General features: G+C 37.8%; 1 protein-coding gene across 3 annotated transcripts in view; it reads right to left on the bottom strand.

The window, feature by feature from the left end:
- FGF13 (fibroblast growth factor 13) overlaps positions 1-18,748 on the bottom strand; it is a 593,844-nt gene that overhangs the window by 80,739 nt on the left and 494,357 nt on the right.

Raw genomic sequence — 18,748 nt, forward strand, 5'->3', positions numbered from 1 at the left:
ACCCTCACCCACCCGCGCAGAGGTATTTTGCTTGGCGACACTTGTAGCCATTCAGGGGAGGAGGCCAGAGTCCCCAGACGGGTTCAGCCCCAGCGGTAGCAGCAGAAGCAGACACTGCAGAGCTGCGCCCGCACACCACGCTGCCACCCAGTGGTTTTTGCTGACTTTTCATTTCAAGCCAATTTGTAGGGTCCAAAACCTGTTTTTCCTCTGCGCCCCCTCATCTGTCCGCTCAGATTTGGGATTCAAGCAGAGAGCTTGGGTCGTGTACCGTAAGCATTACGTATTTGGGAAATGCAGAGTCGAACCTCTCTATTTAAGCTGTGGCCCATCTCTAATCTCCTAACTTATTTTTTTCTGCTCCTCCAAAGTCAGGCAGCCTCCTTCCCTCCAATTCAGGAACCAGTCTGGCTTTTTGCTGGCCTCACTCTATTAACAAGTTCTGTCCTCTCCCTGTGTTATATTTTATTCTGGAGGAAAAGAAAGAAGAGGTTTTGAGGCCAGAAATGCAGCAAAGAGAAATGGCCTGTCTACATCCCTACCTTCAAACAGACACAATTATTTGACTATTTTACTTGATTTCTGAGGCCAAATAGGAAGCAAAATAGAGCAGCTCTACTACCTGGCAGCCCTACACCGTCTTTACTGGACTCCTACATGGCACCCCCATCACCTCTTTTCAGAACTAATGTAGATGCAAAACCAGATGCTCAGCTTATCTTCAGACTCTAGCCCTTTTTTCCTTGCCTGACTACCCAACAAACAAGCTCGGACTCAGCAACACTGAAATGCTTTCAGGCTTCTTAGCCCATAAGAGCTGAATCACCGGACCCTTCTGTAGATTCCATTGCTTCACAGGGGAAGCTGTTGCTACCCCTCCTTCCACTTCTCTCCAATCTTGAAATGTCTCTTGCTCCATCAGAAGCACCACTGTGTGTCTGCAAGGCAGACTGGGGTAAAAGTTGCAGTGGGTTGAGACTGATAGTTACAGGAGAATGATGCCAAAGGGTCTGACATTTTCTACCTACTCTTTTGTGCTTTTGGCTTTCCCAAATGAAAAGGGAGGACAAGGTAGACGAGAGTTTTAACACCTCAAGTCTATTCAAGTATCCACTTCTTTAAAATTTGATTCGTAGGGAAAAATAAATCCCTGATGAATGACTGATTGATATTGATTCTGAAGAGTAGGAGGCTATTTCGTAGTTCAAAATGTTTGTGATTGTTGTTTAAATTCCAGATACCATGAAGGGAAATATCTTACATAAAGAGGGGTCAGGAGAAGCTTTGATCAAGCCCAAATATTTGGGGTGGGTGATGAACAGGTACAAGGTCTCTGCTTATTCTCTGCATGTTTTTACCTTCTGCCGAGCACCAACCCCAAGGGCCTTTTGTTCCTACTCTCATTTCTCTCTTGGGATCCTGACCCAGAGCAGGCATGCAAAAGCTAAAGAAGGATGAAGTTCTGATTCAGGAAGGGGATAGACCTTAGAAGAAGAGATGGTATTGAGAAAATCATAAGGGCTTTCCCACACCGTTTTTCCTCCACTTCTCCTCTCAGATAGCTCTCACTGTTTGCTTCTGCAAACACCATTCATAAGGTATTTTCAGGATGCCTGTAGAATTATTGGTGTGGACACTCTGTGGTACATATTAGAGGTAAAAAGACTCAGAGAAGACTTCAGGAATATATAATAAGAATGGCGGGGGCATTTATTACAAATTTGCAAACACAAACTGTAAATACATCCTTTTGTTTCTAACTCCTGTCTACCATCCACATAAGCTCATGGAACCACTGGGCCAAGGCTGATAACCAGGTGATTCTACACGTGTTTGTAGATGTCCTTCTTGCTCTAATCCTTCTCTCCCTGATTAAATTGTATAATATTGAAAAATGAAGAGTATGGGGGAGGGGGAACGAGACTCTCCCTCTGTCACATGTTCCTGCCAACCCACAAAAGATATTTCTGTCTTTTTATATCCTGACCCCCTTGAATCTTTTGTTTTCATGAACAGGAAAATGCATGGCACATTATTAATGAGACTTGAGAAGGGGGCATCTCTCTGTGATCTGTCTGTCTACGGACCTCATTCATTCTCCTCTCTCTTCCACAAAGAGAACTCACAAAGGCCTGTGACCAGAGGGTAAATTCAATCTGGGGCAGAAAGTGAAAGAAAACCATTTTGAAATTGGGTCCAAATCATATTGCTCAATGAACTTAACCATTAATAATGCAGATATTGGCCAGGCGTAGTGCCTCACGCCTGTTATCCCAGAATTTTGGGAGGCTGAGGCAAGCAGATCACCTGAGGTCAGGAGTTTGAGACCAGCCTGGCCAACATGGTGAAACCCTGTCTCTACTAAAAATACAAAATTAGCCAGGCATGGTGGCGCCTGCCTGTAGTCCCAGCTTCTTGGGAGCCTGAGGCATGAGAATCGCTTGAACCCGGGAGGCGGAGGTTGCAGTGAGCCAAGATCAGGCCACCACACTCCAGCCTGGGCGATAAGAGCGAAACTCCACACACGCACACACGCGCAGACACACACACAAAGCAGATATGTTCGCGTTTTCCTAACTCTCATGTCTATTTCCCAGGTGCTTAAAATTTCAGAGACGAATGTGAATATTACTTTCAAATCTCCAACAGGAAACTATGCCAAAGTCACATCCATCTTGAGAAGGTATAATGAAAGAATTGCAGCCAATCCTAGAGAAGCATATTTTGCTTGTCTTTGCTGTCCCACTGCCATCCTGGGCCAATAGTATGACATTTGTGTAGGGGAAGTAATAAAGAATTCTCTTTTGACACCTATTTCCAAATCCCTTTTTCTCCAGTTTTGATTTGTTCCTAGCAGTTCACATTGTGGCCTTGCTATGGAACTTCCTGGATCTCCTCCATATTTGTAAATTTCAATTATCTCTGCTTATCCCTGGTGGTTCAAACTCTTCTACGCTCTATTCTAAGGTGGGGTCTATTCTCCGTTGTTTCTCCCACGTGTCCGCTCTCCCATTGCATTGTCCACCAACCTCTCTTTTTGACCATGTTCAGAAAGAAAGCATTCTTAGCTTCTTTTTCTAACTCAACTCCCAAAGAGTTCTAGCCTGGCAGGCTGGAAACATATGTTTTAATCCTATCTCTGCCACTAATTGGCTGTGTGACCTTGAGTATGTCATTTCTCCATATTACAGGCCTCAATTTTCCCATCTTTAAAGTAATACTTAGACAAGATTGGCAGTTTTCACTTTGTATTCTTCAGCAATCTAAAAGTAATGAAAAGTAATAAAAGTTCCCTCGCCAATGTTTCAACAGTAGATTTCATCTATTTTAACTGTTTTCATTCAACTGTTTATTTCTCTTTCTCTTTTCATCTGTTTTATATAGTGGAGCTCACTGTATGATTTCTTATGTAAAAAATAAAAATGAAAAGATTCTGGTACTAAAAACAAAACGTTTGGAAACCTCCAGATGACATGTTCCTTAAAGTCCTTTTGGCTCTGGGAGCCTATGATTATTTTTCCCATATGTTCCTGTTCCTACTTCTTTATCTTCCCCTCTTCATACTTCCCATCTCTCTGTTCTCTTCCCACCCCATGAGAACATAAATTCTAAATTGGATTCCAAGGAAAAATGCAAAAGTCCCTTTGATTCCACTCCTCGTGGGTTCACTTGAGAACTAGGTTTTAGCATTCTTTTCAGAGAGAGTTATGTGAGTTATCTGGGCATAGAATGCTGATCGTTCTCTGCCAATCTCTTTTGGCAGGCCTCAGAGGAGCTGTAAGGAAGCTGAGGGGACCTGCTCTCAAGAGGCATCTCCAGGAGAGAGACAGAAACCCAAACAGATGTGACTGTGATGAGTAAAAATGAGAGAACTCAGACAGCCTAATCGGGAGCAGCCTCAGTCCATTCTGAGCAGAAAGGAATTGGCTGTCTTTCTGAAATTCTGAAAATGAGAAATTTCAAACACCCTTCCTATGTGAAGATAAGCTCACTCAGAATCACTTGCCAGTTTGTTCTCCTTCTACACTAACAGTTCACCAAAATATCTGAGTGGGAAGTTACCTGGTCAAGGACTGATGATGAGCTCAAAGAAAGGAAACGTTGGCAGATTCAAATGCACCAACGTCGAGTAACACTGGGATCTCCCCATTCACTAAGTAAGGCAGCAGAGAGAGTATTTACGAGATGAGGTAGCCAAGTACCACCTTTTGTGGTCTAATTATGTACAAAGGCTCAGAGAAACAACTGGATAGAAATACAAATGAGGAGTTTAGAGAAAAGCTAACAGAATAGGCTCTTTTCAGCCAGCCAGGCACAGTGGCTCACACCTGTAATCCCAGCATTTTGGGAAGCTGAGGCAGAAGGATCCCTTGAGCCCAGGAGTTCCAGGCTGCAGCAAGCTATGATCCTGCCACTGCATTCCACCCTGGGTGACAGAGTAAGACCCTGCCTCTAAAAAAAAGAAAAATAAGAAAAAAGAAAGAAAAGAAATAGACACTTAACTCCAGGAAGAAAAGAAATAGACACTTAACTCCAGGAAGAAAAATGCAATTTAAGGAAATCTTGTTAGTGTCACACTAGAATTCCAGGTAAAGAAAGAGTGACTACTGTATTCTGTTACATACCCTGACACATATATTAGCTGGCAAAGATTAGATCATTTAGGGGAGTTATACTTCAGAAACAAAGGTCTCCAGAACCATCCTTTTAGAAACTGATTGGCCTTCCTGAATTGCATTTAGAATGAAAATCCACAAGACCTTAGGCTTGCATCACACTAGGATGGTGGCTTGGTCTTCATTATGTCCTGTTTCTGAGATCATTCTCTAAATACTTAAGCTATAGAATTTACTGATGCTACCTCTGATTTATATTTAAAATCAATTGAGAAAACACTGATTAATTCTGATCCTTAAGAAGAAAAATCCTATAACCCACATACAAATTTCATTGTTCAGTCATAATTTATGAACATTAAAGCCATAAAACGCCCTGATGGTATTAATCATGTCTGTGAATTCAGCACTTCACCATTTAATTAGCCATGGCAGCTGCAACATCGAGAGTTCAAGGCCTCTGATTACCTGCTTGGCCATTTAATCAAGAAAACCTGGAGAGAAATAGCAGCTTTCTGGGGCGGAGGTTTCTCTCTTAATCTTGAGGAGAGAATACAAGGAAATGAGCTTAAGCTTTAATATGTAGGGATTTAAGTTTTGTACAAGGAAAACATTCTTTTCAGTGAGCGTTGTTAAATACTATGATTGATTGCTGATTTTTCTTCTATAAAACCTTTTATGAATACAACAAAAACCTTTTCTATCTAGCTAGGTATGTGGGTTGGTTTCCATTAAGACTATCATTCTGTCATAAAAACTACATGACTATTTGTATAACCATGACCTGCCACCAAGAAGTAATCACTAGGAGAGTGGAAAGGGGCAGTAACACCATTATGAGAAGGCAAAGGTCCCCTCTGATAGGGCATGGGGATTGCTAGTGTTTTTGTTGTTGTTGTTGTTGGTTTGTTTTGTTTTGAGATCTGGTCTCTCTGTCACCCAGTCAGGAGTGCAGTGGCGTGATCAGCTCTCTGTAACCTCTAACTCCTGGGCTCAAGCCATGTCCCATCTCAGTCCCCAAGTAGCTGGGACTACGGGCACGTGCCACCACATTTAACTATTTTTTTTTCTAAGGCTAAGGTCTCACTTTGTTGCCCAGGCTTGTCTCTGTCTATCTCCTGGCTTCAAGTGATCCTCCCGCCTTGGCCTCCCAACGTGCTGGGAATTACAGGTGTGAGCCATAACACAAAGCTAATTGTTAGTGCTTTTGCCTTTGGAAGATCATACTGGATGAACTTGGAGCATGTGGATCAAGGCAGTCACATTCATTTCCTGAAGTTTCTCTCATCCAACTTGCAGAAAACACTTTGTAGACACAATAAATGTATTATTAATCAAATGGGTTGCTTCAGTGGTGACAGAGTGTCTAGAGCCAAGAAAAGCATCAGGTTCTCTAAGTGAATTTGATTCTGTTTTACTCAATAATATTTGAAGATCTTGAAGGAACAATTTCTATTTTATGAACTAAGTGATGGCTAACAAACATTAAGTGAGGTGCTTCTATGGTGAGACATTGATGGCAGGCTAAGAATGTACAAGAATCAGAGGCAAAATATCTGTAACACTGGGTTCATTTCTTGCCCAGTGAACTAGGTAACCTAAATGAAAAGCTAGGGGAAAAAATGATGGAGGATTTGAGGCAATGGCAGACAACCTAATTTTTCTGGATTTAAGCCAATTCAGGAAATAAAGTTACTGGAAGGTGACCTAAACTCAGTATTTGAGGAAAGGAATGCAGTGTGGGCAAATGATCTAGTGTCTGTTATTATTTAGCATATGGAGGCAAGATTCACAACCAGCATTAAGGAACACTGGATGGATTTCCTACTTGCCAATGGCACTGTTTGCTCCAATTTCCTATCAAGAATTTATATTTTTTAAAGCAACAGAGAGGTAATGGGAAAATGCTTTAGTGTTCCCTCAGGATTAAGAGTCTTAACACATCTCTTTTCAGACACTGACCAAGATTTGGGGAGAAGAACCTGGTATATTCAGAGAAAATACTATCCTCCATATTCTAAGGAGGAGATGAAAGACAGGTTGATAACCCACCTGAGAACTGTGCAGATGCCCTAGATGATTTTTAAGCTCTCCCTTCTGCTTTAGATTTGTTTTTCCCAAAACTGGGGTTGGAAATGGTGATAACACTCAATAAATACTATGGTTATAATTGGACAAGCAACTTGTTAAGTGCTATAACCTTAATCCCTTTAATCCTTACAACAACATGTAAGGTAGGTATTATCATTATTGCCATTGCAAAGGTGAGAAAAGTGAAGCCTGGAAAGACTAAGTGATATGACTATGGTTTCCTGGCTAGTACATAAGTGGAAGTGCAAGTATTTAAGCTAAGGATCCTTAGCCAAAAAGTACATTTATGTATACAAGGCCAGACCTTTAAATACTACTTCTTTCCTCATTGGCAGTGGGTCTGGAATTTGGGTTGCTCAACAGTGGTGCCTGGATGTGACTATCTTTTGGCTTGGGGGACTGAATGAGATGAAATATAGCATGATTTTTCTAATCAGTTTTTTTTTTCTTTAACAAAAGTGAATTATGAAATAAAAATAATACATATGATCTATGCCTAGTTATAAGCACAGTTCATAACACTCAATAACTTCTTATAGCAATATTTAAAGAAAACATTGCTAACTTTCTCATGAAAATTATAGGATTATAAAGCACTACTTAATGTTATTCTATGTTTCCTAGCCCAAGAAATAGTTTAACACTAGAACCTGTTTTGACTCAGGTAATCTGGGACTTTGGAATGCTATGAGACCCAAAGGACGCTTCCCGGCCTTTCTCTCCATCACTACTTAGCAGAGACAAGAAGTTAAAGCACTCCAAACACTCAGTTCTTTTCATATAGGAAAAACTGGCTTTCCACACTGTAAGCTTTTTTGTGCCATCTGTTTTTAGCTACAGGAAGCTTGAGTTCAGCCAAAAGAGAGAAAAATATTATACACAGTGTATTCACTTCCATACTCGGAAGCCCATGACTATCCTTTTGCAATTAGGAGCTTCTCCAATATCTATTCTAGCTAATTTGCTCTAACTTTTCTCTTCTGACAGTTAAAAGTACAGTCAACAGACTGAAATTATTTAGTAACTTTTCGTGCAACCACTGAAGGCCTCAAGCAATTTTAGAAACTGATTTCCTAACAGAAGCCTTGATGCTTACCTAATGATTTCATTTTAGAGAAGAGATCTGAGGCAAGAGAAGTTGAATACATTTGGCTTGGGCCATTTGTTCATTCATTAATTTATTCATTCAACATTTACTGAGAACTATTTGCCAAGTACTGAGCTAAGACCTGAAGGATGCAAAAATACTAATAGCTCTAATGTATTGAGCACCAACTCTACTCCGGGCACTATTCAAAGTACAATAAATCATTACTTATGTCATTGATATGTTCTTGAAAACTGCAATTTTAAGCGAAATGACATAACGAAACCAAATTTTTTTTCTCATCAACATTATAAGGAAACAATATTGAAAGAAATGACATTATTTGAAGACCTGCTGTATGTCATCTCACTTAAAGTTGCAATTTCCAAGAACTTATTTATGACATTTAAGCGAGGACTTATTGTACTTTGTTTACTCTTTTAATACTTATAATAACCTTATGAACTTATCTCCATTTTACAGATTAAGAAGCTGAGATGAAGAAAGGGTAATGCATTCATTAGTGTAGGGAGTGGTGGAGTCAGAATTTAAATTTGTGCATACTGCCTTTATATTTCATGTTTTAAAAAACGACTCTACTGCCTCTCCAGTGACTGTCCCTGGCCTCAAGTGGAGGAGAAAGAGAAGTAAATGGTTAACTAAAACACAAGTGTGGTAAGCACTTTAAGAATGATACTAAATATCCAGTGTTTTCAGAGCCCAAAGAGGGTGCAGCTAACTCCGTGGGCAGGAGGGCAGGAGGGCGGGAATTGAATCCAGCTTCAGAAAACAAAACCTGTCACTGAAGATGAATGTGGGAGGATGGGAAGAAGCTCAGAAGTTGGGGAACGAAATTAGGTAAAGCCAGACTTCAAACCTGGATTTCAACGGACTACTGGTACTATATTCTTCTTACTAGGCCATATTACTTTCCCTCAGCTAAAGAATTTGCAAAACCTTAGATTTTTATATCACTACCCTTTGAACATCAACCACTGGGGACTGGGAGAAATCGACTATGCTATGTGGATATTCTGATGAACATTTGTAAGTTTTTATTCCTTGCTTTAAAGAGATCGTCTTCTTTTTCCTACTGATCGCATTCAGTACATATTGTCAACATTGATGTTCAAGTATACAGTTGTCACTGATTTCTGCCTGGCAACAGCAGAGGGTGTAGTAGAAGTAATCCCTTTAGAAAGATGCCAATAAAAATGAAAATTACATTGGCATGTATGTCATGGTAAGTCAGCCATTCTCCTGATATAACTGGCGTGAGGTTGGAGACCAGAGATTTTTCACATGGGCAGTCAATAAATAATTTTTATGATGATAAAACTTTAAGGTAACAAATTAAAGATTGTGTGAAAAGACTGTCCAAGCCAGGTAATGCCAGTAATTCATCTATATAGATTTCAGTATTCCTATAGGAGAGGAACAACTAGGATTTGGTTGGTATTTGAATATATTGAAAACATATTGAAAATTTCCCTGCTCACTGTATTCCTCTTCAATTGTGCTTAATCAGTTTTTCTATTGCTGTGCTTCAATTCTGGAAATTTAGCTATCAACTCTTTACTTATTGCCTCTCTTTAAATCTCTGTTGTTCTACTGAAACTTCTGTTAGGTGCATCCTACCTATTCTTCCATAAAACATAGAAATAACGGATAAAATATTCATTTTATTTAGTCTCTCCCTCATGATTCCTTACTTCTCTTTCCTAGTTCCATCTCTGTATCTTTCTTTGCAAAGTCTGGGTGCTTCACTGATCCCCTCTTTAGCTGGATTTATCTGTTGATTTTGTTTTTATTTCATTGGTAGAAATACTATATATTATACAATAATATTTTATGAATGGCATACAAAATTATATCTATACACACAAATGTTATATATAAAATATATATACACACATATATTAAATACATATATATATTTACAATTTCTGTTTGGTGTTTGATAATATGTCTATTTTTTCATAACGTTCTGATCATATCTTAAGAGTTTTATTCCTTTATCTTACTGAACATTTTGATCACACTTATGCACTTATGTTAAAGCCTCTTTCATATTGCCTTATTTCTGGAATATGAATTACTCTGGTTATTGTCACTGCTGACCTACCTCATTCCAAAGAAGAATTGAAGTGGCTTACAAAAAGGTGCACAAGAAAATAAAATTGAAACACAAATAAAGAAACATGAGAGTGAACGACCAAGAGTCAGATGGTACAGGAGGCCAGCAGGGCTTCCAACCAAGGTTTCTAACTCTTAGTCTCACTCCCTTTCAGCTCCATTAGGCTGCCTCCAAAAGCTTTTGAACCACTGGGTGGTGACTGGCAAGAGATTTGTTGGCATTAATAAAAAAGTAGCAACAATTTTGACCTCACAAAGCAAACAACCCAGTATCTATTTGAATAATCTCCCATCAAATGTAAGCACTGAAAATTGAATCCAAACTTGAATTACGGCAATTATCCTGCTTGGATTAGAAGCCTAATCAACCAACAGACACAAGTAAGGTGAAATGAGCTGAAACCACAGAGAAAATTGGCCCATGAGAGGACAGGGGCCTGGGTTTAATTTTCAGAGCTACATATATGTTTAAAAAGGTAGCTCTATTTCTGAGATAATCTAATTCAATTTTGATCACATCACATTTTATAGATATCCACCTGCTCCCGGGTTTTGATGAGAGTTTAAATAATAAAGTGGCTTTACTTGGATCCTATGCTTCAACTAGTATCACAGCTATCATTTTCTTAAGTGTTGTACTGAAATTGAAAATGATAATATCTATAAAACCTCTCTAGTGCTGACATTTCCAAGTCTCTTTTCCAGCACAAACAAAATTAGAAAATGAAAAATATAACCTTTCCCACTCTGTAGTTTCTTTACAGGGTATAAAATAGAAAGGTAGTCTATATTCAAGAATTATGGCCAACTAATAGGAATAATAATAACAGTGATAATAATAATAGCAGCTAACATTTTCCCAAGCATTTACTCTGAGCCAACCATTGTTCCAAATGCTTTACATGTGTTAACTTATCCAAATCTCATAACAACCTCCTGAGGTTAGGTACTGTTATTAGCTTTATGTTATAGGTGAGGAGAAAAGATACTATGAGATTAAAAATTTTGCCTAAGGTCACACAGCTAATGGATGGTGGAAGTAGGATACTAACTCAGACAGTCCTGCTACACACAGATATGCAAATAATCCTGATTTATAGTTATTTGGTCAGAGGGACGGATTGTATATTTTATGAATGATTTCAGACCCTCTTCTACTCCCTCTTACTTTCTTTCTGTTTATATCACTGTCAATTAACTTTCCAGTAGTAGAGGCTCAGAGATGGTAAAACTACCACTAAATTTATAGAAAGTTGTATGAATTTCTTTAAGAAGTGGGAATACTTCTCCTTTCCTCAGTTTTTTCCTATTTATGGTCATTGCAGTAATTTCTATCATCCTTTGCAGCTTTGAAATCACTTCTTCACATGTAAACAGCTCACCCTGGTGTTGCCATGGAGATCTATATCAATGCCATGAGCCAGGGCCTAATTTGCGCATTCTGCTGATTAACAGGAGTATTTGCTAATCCCTGCCAAGCTCTCCCATCCACTGCCATGACTAATCTCACCGGTTGGCGATGCGTGGAATTCATGAATGCTAGAAACCCATCATCTTAGGTTATTTAACACTTCAATTCTGTTCAGTAACAACTTAATTAAGTCTCGAGGGGAAAAAAAGGTCAACAGAAAAATAAAATTAAACCTTTTAAGAAATTAGTTAACAAGAAGGGAACGTTAGAATTCACTGCTGTGAAGCAGAACTAATAACACAATAATGCAATATAACATAAATGGTACATTTCATCTTGGGTACTCAGGAGGTGATCATCTGACCAAAAGGTAACTATCATTTATTAAGAGAATTCTCTGAGCTTGTCAGTGTGCTAGGTGCTTCAACATATGTTATTTCTTTCATTTTCACAACACTCCTATGAGGAAGGGTGTTTTTATGTTTGTTTTGTTTTTATCAGGTAAGAAAATTAAGGCCCAGAGAAGTTGAGTCATTAGCCCAAATTCACACAACCAGCAAGTGACACTATGTGAACAAAGCTAGGACCACCCAGTCGTGTCCGACTCCTTGCATACCACTTGAGTGGAACTGTGCTCGGAGCTTACTTTCCATCCAATATTTTGATTTTCTGGAAGACAGAAATAAGACAAATGAAGAGAAGCTGCATGGAAATAGATTAGGGCTCATTTTGATGAAGACATTGCCAACAATAGGGTTTGTATAAAAATAGGTAGCATGGACTATCTTGAAAGGTAATCAATGTCTTGTCACTGGCAATGTTCATAGAAGGGCCATGGGATCACACAGACCTATTCCAGTACCAATCAGATGTTGTGGAAGGGATTCTTGCATTTAGTAGATGTTTGAATGGTATCATCATAGACCCTTTTGTCAAAGCCCTCACACAAAGACTACCAGAGAAACCTGCTGATCATACAAAGCTGGGTATGTGAAACACACTAAGCAAGAGAAAGTCCCCCTTGACAGAGTCTCAGTACTATGTTAAAAAGGAGGAGGTAGCAAAGAGTACTTACAGGGTTTTCAAGGCTGGGGTTAGTCAAAGGTAATTCATTTTAGGACAGAAGTTTTTAAGTATAGTGCTTAACAATGCAGGTTAGAATTTGTAAACTAGGCGAATTGCTGGAATAGTCAGTGGTCTTATCTTTAGGACACATAAGCCATGTGGAATTACTATTAAAACAGTCTGAGCTAAAAACCAATAAAAAGCAAAGAAACTCTCACAAACCAGAGGAGATTGAGGAGGTATAATGACTAAATGCACTGTGCTATCCTGGATTGAATCCTGGAACAGAAAAAGGGCCTTAGTGGAAAACCTGGTGAAATCCAAATAAAGTCTGGGGTTTAGTTGATAATAATGTACCAGTGTTGATTTCTTAGTTTTGACAGACGTACCATAGTATGTTAACTTTAGGGAAACCTAGATGAAGGGTATATATGAATTCTCTGTACTATATTTGCAACTTTTCTGTAAACTTAAAATTATTCAAAACATTTTTATAAGTTTATTAAAAATATTTGGAGTTTCATTTGTCTTTCACATCATAGTTGGCTTCAATTTATCTGTTTTGCGAGCTGTGGTTCAATATGTTTTACAACTTACAGTTTACTTCATTTCTTACCTTGATCTGGAAACCACGTCAGAGAACCATCTGGTCTGAACAGAGTTTCTACTTAATTCGAACTATGGGGAAATAAGTAATGCGGTATTATGGGACTGGAAAAGATGTATGTAAAATAAGGCCTATTTTTCACCCAGTCTTTTTTTCCCTCTAACTTTATAATTTCTGGAGTTAAGGGGACCATCTTGAGTACACAAATAATACTGCACCAACAGGTCTGTAGGAGAAGCATGCACATCCTTCGTCACTGCTAATAGAAAAGCAACAAGTAAAGACTACTGAAGGCCATGATATGGTTATTTACCCAGGGGATACAACTCCCTGGATCTAAGAGCCAGTGCACGAGAAGTCAAAATGGGTCAAGAACAGTTCCTTTATGTCTCATTCAATCAGAAACTGCACACTTGTTCTTCCTAAGCAGTACGGTAAGATTTTTCAGCATTAAGAGTGCCAGCACCAGACATTATGAATTTCAAGTCTGTACTTCTTCAGGGAAGCTGGCTGCAGATGGTGTTCATGATTGCAGTAGAGAAATGCCATTTAGGGCAATGAGTATTGATAATATAATGGATTTTTTCCTAACGGTATTTGGCATGTATTTCTACTGATATTTACTTTTAGGTACTCAGGAAGCTTGAAGTTCCTCCCCCCCACAACCCTCCTGTAAAAATATTATATTATTGGTAATGGACAAAGCATGACTTTGCATTTGCAAAAGTAAGCACTAGGCATTATAATAAGGCAACATTTGTTGTGGGTTTGCACATAACTAGAAACAGCATCGAGTTGTATAAAAGTTGCATTGTCATTGCCATTTTTCAAACTACAGGCTTGGTGGAATGTCGGAAAAAAAACATCCTGGGGTTTGAGTATCAGTTTTCCTGCCAACTCGTCTTAAACTTCAGGAAAGCTCCATCTGTACTCTGGGCATCTACTTCCACACCGATAAAATGACAGATCTAAGTTATATGACCTCCAAGGCCTATGGACATGAAAATTCTTCGAATTTAGTTAGTCCACCACTAATCAAAAAGACAATAGTTTTGAGGGCTTTCATTTGCTACATCAAATTGAAAAAAAAAATCATGCAGCACAGGAATCCTGAAGCCCTGGGGTAAGCTTCCCCCTTAGTGCAGAAGAGGACTATATGGCAGAGTGGTTAAGAGCATGGGCTTTATAACTAGGAAACTTAATTGTGAATCTTGATCCAGTAGCACATTAGATATGTGACTTTAGAATGCTATTTAACCTCTCTGATCTTCAATTTTTTCTATTGTGAAATTTAAATAACTGTAGTGTCTACCTCCTAGGGTAATTGGGAGAACCAAATGGTTAATATTTGTAAAGAGTTTAGCATGTGCTTCGCATGTAGTACACACTCAATAAATTGTAGTTGCTGCTTTTGTTATTCTTCTTGTTGATATACATACACTATTAAAGACAGCTTTATCTGCACATACATTTTGACAAAAAGTCATAATCTCTTATCTACTGTAGACCAACTGAGACGACTGATACTCAGTTGAGACCTCTAATGGCCTCCCATCTCCTCAGCTTGCCCTAGTATGGGCTGTGTGAAATGGAGAAGAATAATAGCAAATACTTATATTGCACTTACTCTATGCACCAAACACTGGTCTTACACATGTATTAATTAACCTAATCCTACTGATGAGGTAGGTACTGTTATTACTCCTAACTTTTGGATGATAAAACTGAGAGGGAGGTTAAACAATTTGCCCAAATGGCAGCTAGTACATATCAGAATCAGGATTTGGTCACAAACAGTCTGGCTCTGGAGTCCCTACTTTTAACACTTCACTTTGCTGCCATAATGACAGCTCATATTTGGTAAGTGCCTACCAAGTACCAAGCTCATTATAAACCATATCTGTAATCGTTACAATAATCCTTCAAAGTAGGTATTATGTGTATCTCATTTTTTTCTGATATGGAAAGTGATGCTCAGAAAGACTAACTTGCCCGACATCACATAATGAAAAGGAATAAGATTCATTTTTTTTTTTTAACTCAGAGGCTTTAGGAAATAAGGCAAATTTTACTCTGTATCAAATATCTAGAAGGGTTAGTAACTGCAACACCAACATTCTGTCTGGGAAATATGCATAGCACCCCTATCAATGAGACACAGGAAGCAGTAGCCTTCATTGAAGCCCCCCCTGCTGCTAGTTCAGGCCCCCCAGGCACTGGGGAGATCTGTAGATCTCTTCAACAAGAAGATTTTCTCTTATATAAAGGGAGAGAGTTACTGAAGCACATAAAGAAAGCTATCTTATGAAATTCAAATTTGTTCAACCTTCCTGAGAATGAATCTTAAGTGAACAAAATAACATTCTGACTAAAGCCCATAATCACATTACTTTCTACACGATGAAATACAATGAGATGCATAGAGAAAATAACTGTGGAACAAATCCACCCTATTTAATTATATGGGAGAACAGTTATAGATTTACCATAGAAATACATAGGATATCAATGTGAAGCTAATACATTCTTCATACTCTACTAAGAAAATGTACCTAGGAAAAACGTGGAACTAGGCTAATGATTAATATTTTCTTGTCTTTAAATTAGGTGTTTGAATGTATAGCCCATAAACAATGCTCCCCAAAGCATTACAGTGAACATGAACAATAAAGAGATGGAAAAACATATATGTTCTGCAATTTCATGCTTTCATCTTTGGACATTAATTTCATGTAACTCATTTCGATTTTGTGCAAAAAATGTCTCCCAAGTTCAAAAGGTTGTAACAATAAATATGAAAAAGAAGACAGATGGGAAAACTTATATGTTAACAGTGACTTTTATTCATCCAATATTTTCATATTATATTATCCTTTCCAAAGTCAAACTTAGCAAAAACTAAAGAAAAATGCGTGAATTAATACTCTGAAGAGGATCCTTACATGCAGTAAAATATAAACACATTTATATTAGATCAAAGCCTTTTATGAACCATAAGCCATCATGGAATGGCTTATTTGATAATATTTCACTCTAAGTGATATAATTTTTGCAACTTTCTTGTTTTGGCTCTGTGGGTTATAACTCCTGGTTCTCCAGAGTTTCAGAGTGGAATCCATCTCTCATCTAGCATTTAAATGGGGAGTATCTCCCATTCCCAAATACTCCATCCCTTGAGCCATTGCCCCTTGAAACTTTAAAGACTATTTTCATTTAAAATTTACCAAGAACAAACTCTGGTATCCAAATTGGAGACTGGGTTTAACCAGGCAATGTGTGTAATTATTGCTTAGTCAAGTATGCAGAGAGTTTTGGAATATTAGGTGGCTGGTGGATATTTTATTTACATTATATTGAGTTCACATACTTCTGCGATAATGGTCCTCAGGCACAAGTCTAACATATGCTAGTAAACAAATTTCAGAAAGTATGAGTTAAAACCCTCCCACACTCTAGGCTTTACAATGAGTGGGAAATAGTGACCATCTACTATTGGGAGAGGGGAAGGAGGGCTGAGAGATACCTCCTCTCCCAGTCCTAGGTGCATAGTACAGGAAGGCTAGGAATAACATCTGAGAGACACCCCATGGCCATTGAGTACCTTCAGTACACTGATTACCACCCATTGACCCTCTACTGTTGTGAAGTGTAAAAAATATAAGAGAGAATACACCCTCCTGCCTGTGTTATGGAACACAGAGCTTGCAGAAGTATGGCGTTAAGAGAACAGAGACAAACCATCCAGGTACTCAGAGCTAAAGCATTGCTGTAGATAAGATGGTGATCCTGCTCCTAAATAAGGTAAAGTCTGTGGTGAACTGAATGTCACTAAAGCTCAGATCTAGATCAATATAAGAGTAGATTGATCCCAAACAAAATACTAATGGCCTAATAGAAGAAAAGGTATTCTCATTTTTGGACATTGACATAATTTACTTCAGTTTCTGTTCTTTTACACATAGTGACTTGCCTTCAAGTAGAAATTAGATAAACAACAAGAAAAGACTTACAAAAAAAGGAAGAATATATGAAACATACTCAAGTGATAGATCTGAATCTCAGAGATGGCCCAGATTATGGGATTATCAAACAGGGACCATAAAATAACTATGATACATATTTTAAAAGGTCTAGTGAGAAAAGCAAATGATATGCTTGAATAAATGTATTATTTACGTATGGCGATGGAAAGTACAAATAGAGAAAAAATTGAAAAGCTAGAAATAAAATGTAGAATGTCAGAGATGAATTCTTTTTAAGAGCTAATCAGTTGACTGAATATAGTAGAGAAAGGAATTTGTGACTTGGATACATTTGAAAACAAAGTATCCAAATGCAACAGAAAGAAAGAAAACAGTCAAAAAAAATTGGAACAGTGTGTGATATCTGTGGGACAATAGGAAACCATCTGGCACATGAGTAATTTGGAGTCTCAGGAGAAGAGAGAATCAAGCAGAAGTATATGAGGGGATAATGGCCAAGAATTGTTCAAAATCAATGAAAGACAACATGTTATGTATCTAAGAATCTCAGAGAATATCGAATAAGACTAATAAAACAAACAAACAAACAAACAAACAAACAAAAAACAGCTAAGCATATCATAGTCAAACTGCTAAAAACCAAAGATAAGGAGAAAATCTTGGAAGCAGGCAGAGAAAACAGAAACACTACCTACAGTGGGACTACAATAAGAGAGATATATAACTGCTGACCAAAACAATGAGGGAAAGAAGACAATGGAATATCTCATCTTTAAAGTGCTGAAAGAAAAATAAAATCTGCCAAACTTGAATTACATATCCAGCAAAAATATTCTTCAAAGATAAAGGTAAAATAAATAAGTTTTCAGAAAAAAAGAAACAAAGAATTTTTCTCCAGCAGATAAACACTAAAAGAAATGAACAAAAAATGTTCTTTATAATGAAGGAAAATTATATCACATAAAAATCCAATTCTGCAGGAAGAAATGAAAAACACGAAGAGTAAATAAATTTGTAAAATATTAAAGATCTTTATTTTAAAAACAATGTGTGCATGTCCGGGCCTGTCGTGGGGTGGGGGGAGGGGGAAGGGATAGCATTAGGAGATATACCTAATGTAAATCATGAGCTAATGGGTGCAGCACACCAACATGGCACATGTGTACATATGTAACAAACCTGCACGTTGTGCACATGTACCCTAGAACTTAAAGTATAATAATAAAAAAAAAATAATAATGTGCGCATGTATATAGAAATTACATCAATGAGTATTGACTGCTATTAAAAATAATAAAACTGTAATGAAAGGTTTATAGCACATACAGAATAAAATATGAGAAAACAATCATGAAGGTTGTAAGAAAATTGGAAGAATAATGTTGTAAATGTCTTACCTTGTTTGTGAAGTAATAGAATATGTTTTGAAAGTAGCAGAGATAATTTAAAGATGCATATTGTAATCTTGAGAAACTGCCAAAAATAATAAAAATAATGTAATACAAAAGTTATTTGATTCACTCCCAAAACATTAAAAAAGAAAAACAGAGGGACACAGAGAAGATGGGACAAATAGAACTCAAATACTAAAATGGAAGATTTATATCCAAACACATCAACAATTACAATAAAATGGACTGAAAAGCAAAATAAAAGTCAGAATTTGGGAGCTAGAAAAAGAGAGACTCAATTACATATTGCTTACAAGAAACAGACATTAAACATAAAGGCACATAAACAATAACAGTCAAA

Source organism: Pan troglodytes, chromosome X, assembly GCF_028858775.2.
Source record: "Pan troglodytes isolate AG18354 chromosome X, NHGRI_mPanTro3-v2.0_pri, whole genome shotgun sequence".
Taxonomy (NCBI): Eukaryota; Metazoa; Chordata; class Mammalia; order Primates; family Hominidae; genus Pan; species Pan troglodytes.